The 9,125-nt window shown below is 35.4% G+C and overlaps 1 pseudogene; it reads right to left on the bottom strand.

Annotated features, from left to right (window-relative positions):
- Nucleotides 1–3,404: 3,404 nt before the first annotated feature.
- On the bottom strand, nucleotides 3,405–4,080 carry LOC127546676 (glyceraldehyde-3-phosphate dehydrogenase-like; annotated as a pseudogene).
- Between the last annotated feature and the right edge of the window lie 5,045 nt (nucleotides 4,081–9,125).

Below are 9,125 nucleotides of genomic sequence, written 5' to 3'. Positions count from 1 at the left end.
CCACCAGTGTCTGTTTTGGGCTTGTACAGCATTCCACAGGTGATAATAATAATGAGCATTTTTATTACACTTTGAAGTTTGCAAAACTCTTTACTTGTACTTCACTATTTGATACTCACAAGAGCCTTCAGAGATGAATGCTATTATTATCACCATTTTTACAAATAAGGGATGATAGATTTGTGCCTTTGTGACCTCAAGCCTCATTTGTGACAGATACACGCTAATGGAAAATGAGCAAAGCTCACTAACCAAGATCAAGGATTTGATTACCATGTAGATTTTTTTTTTCAGTTCTCATATTTAGGTGTGGGTCAAAACATTGTGCATTTACAATATTTGAAAGTTACATACTAATATACATACTAATGAATGAGTTCTATAAACTATCTATGTAATTATATGTCATAATTTGGATAATAGACTTTTTAAAATTATAATAACTTTTTATTGACAGAACCCATGCCAAGGTAATTTTTTACAACATTATCCCTTGCACTCACTTCTGTTCTGATTTTTTTCCCCTTTCTCCCTCCACCCCCTCCCCTAGATGGCAAGCAGTCCTATATATGTTAAATATGTCGCAGTATATCCTAGATACAATATATGTATGCAGAACCAAACAGTTCTCTTGTTGCACAGGGACAATTGGATTCAGAAGGTAGAAATAACCCAGGAAGAAAAACAAAAATGCAAACAATTTACATTCATTTCCCAGTGTTCTTTCTTTGGGTGTAGCTCCTTCTGTCCATCATTGATCAATTGAAACTGAGTTAGGTCTCTTTGTCAAAGAAATCCACTTCTATCAGAATACATCTTCATATAATAATATCGTTGTTGAGGCATATAATGATCTCCTGGTTCTGCTCATTTCACTTAGCATCAGTTCATGTAAGTCTCTCCAAGTCTCTCTGTATTCATCCTGCTGGTCATTTTTTACAGAACAATAATATTCCATAACATTTATATACCACAATTTATCCAACCATTCTCCAGTTGATGGGCATCCACTAAGTTTCCAGTTTCTAGCCACTACAAACAGGGCTGCCACAAACATTTTGGCACATACAGGTTCCTTTCCCTTCTTTAGTATTTTTTTGGGATATAAACCCAGTAGTAGTACTGCTGGATCAAAGGGTATGCACAGTTTGATAACTTTTGGGGCATAATTCCAGATTGCTCTCCAGAATGGTTGGATTCGTTCACAACTCCACCAACAATGCATCAGTGTCCCAGTTTTCCCGCATCCCCTCCAACATTCATCATCATTTTTTTCCTGTCTTCTTAGCCAATCTGACAGGTATATAGTGGTATCTCAGGGTTGTCTTAATTTGCATTTCTCTGATTTCTTATAAATTAGAGTCAATTCTCTACATATTTTAGAAATGAGGCCTTTATCAGAACCTTTAACTGTGAAGATGTTTTCCCAGTTTGTTGCTTCCCTTCTAATCTTGTCTGCATTAGTTTTGTTTATATGAAGCCTTTTTAATTTGATATAATCAAAATTTTCTATTTTGTGATCAGTAATGGTCTCTGGTTCATCTTTGGTAACAAATTGCTTTCTCTTCCACAAGTCTGAGAGATAAACTATCCTATGTTCCTCTAATTTATTTATAATCTCATTCTTTATGCCTAAATCATGGACCCATTTTGATCTCATCTTGGTATATAGTATTAAGTGTGGGTCCATGCCTAGTTTCTGCTATACTAATTTCCAGTTATCCCAGCAGTTTTTGTCAAATAATGAATTCTTATCCCAAAAGTTAGGATCCTTGGGTTTGTCAAACACTAAATTGCTATAGTTGACTATTCTGTCTTGTGAACCTAACCTATTCCATTGATCAACTAATCTATTTCTTAGCCAATACCAAATAGTTTTGGTGAATAGACTTTTTTTTTTAACCACTGTGACTTCCTTGTGTGGATAGTCAGGATAAATTCTTTTATAAGAAGGTTCTATTTAAAGGATTCCATAATATCTGGTCCCTTGGTACAACCTTGGCACATTATCTAAAAATAGTTGCATATAGAAGAACTTGTAATTTATGATATAGGGAATCCCCCTTTAATTTAAAATGGATTTTGTATCTTCCCCATAACAGTGTCACACACCTTTGCTGTACAGATGTCTTTCTTATGTCTTGCTTGATATTAAGGGAAGGATATTAAACAAGATTATTTCTGCTCCAGTTTTCAAAGAGCTTTGCATAGTTTGAACATATGAAGGAGAGACTCCTGATGGGAGAACAGCCTTGAAGGTGGCATTTTACTCTTTTAAATAGCACTTAACAGAAACAAATAAGGAAACTTCTGAATCACTGGACCTGAACCCCATCCTTTGGAGATGGATATATACTGTGGCTTTTCTTGAGATTTGCATAGAAAATTCTAATTGATCTTCAGGGATGGCAGATGAGGTCAAAGATGATTTCCCTAAAAGTAAGGATATACGAAAGCTTAGAGTATAGAATCTAGTTGGAGCATAAAAGCTGTGAAACTGGTACTCTTCTTTTAGCACACTTGGACTTAAAGTCACCACCCTGGCCAGTGGCAATAATGTATACTAGACTACAATGGCTGTGGGAATATGCATTTTGCTTAGATAAAGCCATATTTTTGGCTTCCTTCTTTCTCTTTCCTCCCCTGAGCACAGGTCAGTAAAACAATCAGTGCTTGATTAATTACTCAATTGATAAATAGCCATCAAGTGCTGAAGGCTGTACTAGATACTGAGGATGCAAATACAAAGAATAAAATAATCCCTATCTAATAGAATCTTACATAACAATCAATTGAAATTACATAAGAGTTCTAAGGGGGGAAAATTCAAATAAAAATACATATAACATAAACATAAAGATAATTAACGCAAATACATTATATATAGAGAGTATATACAATTAATACAAATAATGAAAATGTATATAACATATGCAATTATATAAAAGGTAGTTTGGGATGGATGGCATTAATATTTAAGGGAGAGGAGGCATATAGGACCAGGAAAAATATTACATAAAATGTAATGCTCGAACTACATGTTGAAAGAAGACAGGGCTTCTATGAGGCAAATATAAGGAGGGGAAACAGTTTGGGCATGTGAAACAGATGGTAGAGAGACATGAAGACTGGTGAAGGAGGGTTTTTTGAGGAATAAGAGAGTTCTCTTGGAACAAAATAAAATAATTAAGTAAAATAAAAAAAAAACAAAATAATTCAGTAGCTTCATTTAAAACTTCATGCAACATTTCACATCTGTAATATCCTATTTCAATTATTATTTTCACTGTGTATAGTATTTATTGAATAGAATATAGGACTTTATTGATTACAGAATATAGGACTGTAGTTTTCCTCTCCTACTCCAGGGATACTTTGGGACAAGGATGTGAATATGGCATAGATTAAGGATATGGATTCCCCAGTGATGGAACTCCTTTTTTGACTGGGGATGGATGGTTTTCCATTTTATTCCTTGGAAGTCCTGTAGAGCCAAAATTATACTTATTGTCATACTAGAAAATAAGCTTGACAAAACGGTTATTGAGGAAAATATCAGCATCAGCATCAAAGGAAGAAGACTGGATATCACTATCAAAGTCGTAAGATACAACCTGGTCCTTTTTGTATCCTAAGATGCCCTTCAAGGGTACCTCTGATGATTGCTTCACCGTTTCCTTGATATCATAGTATTTTCAGGTTTCTCTAGGCAATAGTCAGATTCACAATAGATACACTGGGAATAGGAACATGGAAGACCTTGACTATGAGCTTCCCATTCAGCTCAGGTATAACCTTGCCTACAGCCTTAGTAGCACCCAGGTAAATAGGGATGATGTTTGGGGCAGTACGATGCCCATAATGCTACAGTTTGCCAGAGGGGCCATGCCTGTCTTTTCGGCAACAGTTATGGCATGGACTGTAGTCATGAGTCCTTCCACAAAGCCAAAATTGTCATGAACGATCTTGGCCAAGGGAGCCAAGCAGTTGGTAGGGCTGGAGAGCATTATTGACAATCCCAAAGGAAGAATTTTATTTCTCATGTTTCACTCACCTCATAGACATTGGGGCATTAGCAGAAAAGTGTTAGAGTTCAAATGTTGGAGTTTGTTCTTCTCAAAGCACAGCCGGTTTAGAGGCTTAGAGCCCTTCGGATGTCTCCAAATCCAAAGGTTCTGTCCTTCAGCCTCTGCCTCTGCTTTCTTCTGCCTCCAACCAAGACAGAGATGGAAGGTCTCTCTTATCTCCCTCTGGGGAGCCCAGCCACCAACTTGCCGCGGAGAGAGGGCTTCTGGCGTAGCTCCACTGAAATCCGTCAAAGTGTTCTCTGCACCAGAGTCGTTCCTCTCGAGTCCAGAGCGATCAGCCAGCCAAGAGGAAAAAGTATATTCTGCCATAGATCCCTCATCGCTGGCCTTTTATCCGCCTTTTCTGAGAGAATGGGATTATGGGTTTTCTCCCATAGTGCTCTCTGGCCCAATGAGCTTTAAGGGAGGTGTAGAAAGTGTACTTTGTGAAGCTAGCATACTTGTGGACTCCAATGAGTAAAGGTGTGAACACAAGCCTTGTCTTAATTAGTTCTACTTAGTACCTTGTTTCAGGTTCTGGCCAAAACAACTTCTTGTAAGATTAGATCAACTCTAATTACTTAGCAGTTAGTAAGGATTCCAACAGAAAAGGAAAAAAATAATGACTCTCTTGGTTTTATCCTCCAAATGAGTCACAGCCTTTCTATGTAGTAAATATACCCAAGACTCTACAACATACTAGGCTCCATCCAGCATCTTCTTTTTAATATTGGTGGAAGATGAAAATGCCTTTTTCATTGATTTTCAACTTTCCATTCTCAGCCTTGACACTATCCTTAAAGTTGTGATGGGTGAAATCATATTGAAACATATAAATCATATCACTGAAGTTAACGAAGGGGTCCTTGATGGCCACAATGCCTACCATCTAAGTTGAATATAGTCCTGGTTTCATGGATGTGACTGAAGCAAACTTGGAAGAAGAGCTAAGTATCCCTTCTTTGAATTAAAAAAAATTAATAGAAATATATATTTTCTCCTCTCTATATTGTAAAAAAAAGGGGGGGAAAGGAAACATTGTGTAACAAATATACTTAGTAAAGCAAAAAAATTCCCCCAATGGTTATACACAAATAGAAATATATGCCTAATAAAATATTCACATTTTAAAATATGCATATATGCATGTGTTTGTATCTATGTGTATATTATATATATATGTATATGTATATATGTATATATAAATGTATGCACACACACATATATCTTATTTTGCCCCCAGTACTCTCAAATCTCTGTAACAGATGGCATGTTTCAACATTAGTTGAATTATGAATTATTGCATTATGAATGATTATTATATTGATCATAGTTCTTCCAACTTTCTAACTTGTTTATTTTTATAGTATTATTATTGTATAAATTTCTGCTGGTTCTACTCATTTCATTTTTCATTAATTTATAAAAGTCCTTAAAATTTTTCATTTTTTATAGTATTAATCCTTATAATACAGCTTTTTCTAGTTTCTGTGCACTTTATTATCTAATAATTCATGTTTTTGGAAGCCATTTATTTTCTCTTTTCTTAAAACACACAACAATACTCTATCACAATGATATGCCAAAATAATTTTTTTAGCTATTCCTTAGTTGCTGAAATCTTCTAAGTTTCCAGGTTTTTTTTTTTTTTTTTTTTACCATTATAAAGAACACTGTTGTAAATATTTGATACATAAAGGATCTTTAGCTCTTTCTTCTATCACTTTTGGATATAGGTCTATCAGTGGTATACCTAAATGTGAGAAAAGGCTTTGATCTTATATTAACCTGATTCAATTCTGGGGAAGAAATATCCCAAAGAAGAAGTAATCTTTTTATTCTCTCTGGTTCCTTACCCCCATTTCAGAATAATTCCTCAGTTTCTTCAACTCCAAAATGTGTATGCTACTAATAATACCTACCTACTTCACAGGATTGTTGTGAAGATCAAATGAGATTTATAAAGCACAGTGGCTGGAACATAGTAGGCACTTAATAAAAGCTTCCTATACAATATGTTGCCCAGCTATTGCTTCCTAATAGTAGTCTGGGATGCTCTAAAACTCAGGATAATCCCTTCAATTTTCCATAATCCAAGTTTTGTTATGATAAATATCATGCTCTACTTAACCATCCAAATGGTTATAAGCTTGAAATGGATACCATTAGACATTCTTACAAGCTGATAGGCCTTGAATATCTCTTAATTAAAATAAAATGAGATTAGGTGTATAAAGTGTTTTGTAGGGCTTAATACATCAAGTGAATGTATACCATGATGACAATAACAGTACTATTGTTAACTAAAATTTAATTTGATATAATTCTACCCCCCCAAACCCTAAAACTGTGCATACCTTATTATTATTATTATTAAAGCTTTTTATTTACAAAATATATGCATGGATAATTTTTCAACATTGACCCTTGCAAAACCTTCTGTTCTAAATTTCCCCCTCTTTCCTCTCTTCCCCTCCCCTAGATGGCAGATAGTCCAATACATGTTAAATATGTTAAAATATATGTTAAATCCAATATATGAATACATACTTATGCAGTTTTCTTGCTGCACAAGAAAAATCTGATCAAGGAGGAAGAAAAAAAATCTGAGAAAGAAAACAAAATGCAAGCAAATACCAGAAGAGTGAGAATGTTCCACACTCTGTTCCCACAGTCCTCTCCGTGAGTGTAGATGGCTTTCTTCATCACTGAACAATTGGAACTGGTTTGAATCAACTCATAGATGAAGAGAGCAGAAATGATCATTGTATAGTCTTGTTGTGGTGCATAATGATCTGGTCCTGCTCATTTCACTCAGCACCAGTTCATGTAAGTCTCTCCAGGCTTTTCTGAAATCATTCTGCTGGTCATTTCTTATTTTTATTTTATTTTATTTTATAATAACTTTATATTGACAGAATCCATGCCAGGGTAATTTTTTTTTTACAACATTATCCCTTGCACTCACTTCTGTTCCGATTTTTCCCCTCCCTCCCTCCACCCCCTCCCCTAGATGGCAAGCAGTCCTATATATGTTAGATATGTTGCAGTATATCCTAGATACAATATATGTTTGCAGAACCAAGCAGTTCTCTTGTTGCACAGGGAGAATTGGATTCAGAAGATAAAAACAACTCGGAAAGAAAAACAAAAATGCAAATAGTTCACATTCGTTTCCCAGTGTTCTTTTTAGCTACTTCTGTCCATCATTTATCAATTGAAACTGAGTCTTTGTCAAAGAAATCCACTTCCATCAGAATACATCCTCATACAATATCGTTGTCGAAGTGTAAAGTGATCTCCTGGTTCTGCTCATTTCACTTCTGCTGGTCATTTCTTACAGAACAATAATATTCCATAATATTCATATGCCACAATTTATTCAGCCATTCTCCAATTGATGGGCATCTACTCAGTTTCCAAACATTCGTGCTCATACAGGTCCCTTTCACTTCTTTATTATCTCTTTGGGGTATAAGCCCAGTAGTAACACTGCTGGGTCAAAGTGTATTTGCATACCTTTTGATCCAGCAATACTACTATTAGGTCTGTATCTCAAAGAAATCAAAGAAAAGGGAAAAAACTATTTGTACAAAAGTATTAACAAAAAAAAACAATTTTTTGTAGTAGCAAAGAATTGAAAAGCAAGGGACTGTCCATCAATTGGGGAATACTTAAACAAGTTGTGGAATATGATTGTGATAGAATACTACTGTGCTATAAGAAATAATAAGCAATATGCTCTCAAAAAAAACCAGGAAAGACTTGCATGAACTCATGTAAAGTGAAGAGGGCAGAACCAGGAGAACACTGTACACAGTAACAACAATATTATTTCAATGATCAACCATGAAATAGTTAGCTACTCTGACCAAGGCAATGAACCAAGGCAATTCCAAAGGATCCATGGTGAAAATGATGCTATTCACCTCCAGAGAGAGAATTGATAAACTCCAAGTGCAAATTGAAACATAGATTTTTTTTTTGCTTTTTATTTCTATTGTTTGTATTTTCTTTTGCAATATGTCTAATATGGAAATATGTTTTGCATATAATTGATAGTAGATTGCTTGCTTTATCAAGGAAGAAGAAGGGGCAGGAGAATTTGCAACTCAAAATTAAAAAGAATTGTTAAAAGTTTTTACATGTAATTGAAAAACATTTAATGAAATAAAAACAATTTAAAAAATAATGTAGTTAATCTCAACAAACAATTGTTGAGCTCCTCTGTGCAGCTCAGACAAGACCTATTCATTCCCTGGACAGACGGTGTCTTTGGTTTAGGCATTTTTGCATATTTTCTGTTCTGACATTTTTTTTTCCTCTTCTGATTTCTTTCCTTCTCTGTTAAGATTATCCCTTCCAATTTCTTGTGTGATTTAAAGCTTTGCTTTATTTTTGTTTCCCCAGGTATTAGCTGTTGGTGGGAAGTTCTTTTTTGCCCTAAAACAGAGCCCTGGGCACCAAAACAAGAGAAAGCTTCTGTTCTAAAGCTTGGCTGCGTGTTTAATACTCCCATGACAGAAAGTTTTTTCTCTCCAGAATTATGCCTCAATTCCTTCAGTGTCTGCCCTACACAATAAATGAGGGGAGCGTGTGGTAGAGGAAAAGCCAGATGTTATACAGCAGTGACTAATGTCAGAAGTGGATATGACTACAGCTGTACAGCTGTCAGGCAAACAAGGCAGCTAGCCACATACATAGCAGTTGAGTCATCAAAGACAAGGCTTTAGAAGCAGATGTTACTTTTGGGAGATAGGGAATGGAGGTGGAGAGGGGGGAGTGAATGCTATTTAAATTGGCCTTTAAATGATGCATCTGTCCAGTTTGTCTTGTATTGGTCACAGATATCATTGCTTTGTTAGAATAACCCTAGGTGAAAAAAGAAGGGACAAAATTTGGATATAAAAGGAAAATAAAGATAACTCATAAGGGTGAGAATTTGAAGATTTGTATCTAAATGTGAAAGACTGAAAAGAGACTATAGCCTTATCCCATGTGCCAAGCTTTGTCTCTGTGCCCTTTCTCTGACCACTCATTTGCATGGGCAAACTGAAG

Source organism: Antechinus flavipes, chromosome 2 (genome assembly GCF_016432865.1).
Source record: "Antechinus flavipes isolate AdamAnt ecotype Samford, QLD, Australia chromosome 2, AdamAnt_v2, whole genome shotgun sequence".
Lineage (NCBI taxonomy): Eukaryota > Metazoa > Chordata > Mammalia > Dasyuromorphia > Dasyuridae > Antechinus > Antechinus flavipes.
Note: the sequence above shows the minus strand (reverse complement) of the source record. Positions and strands in the feature narration are given on the sequence as shown.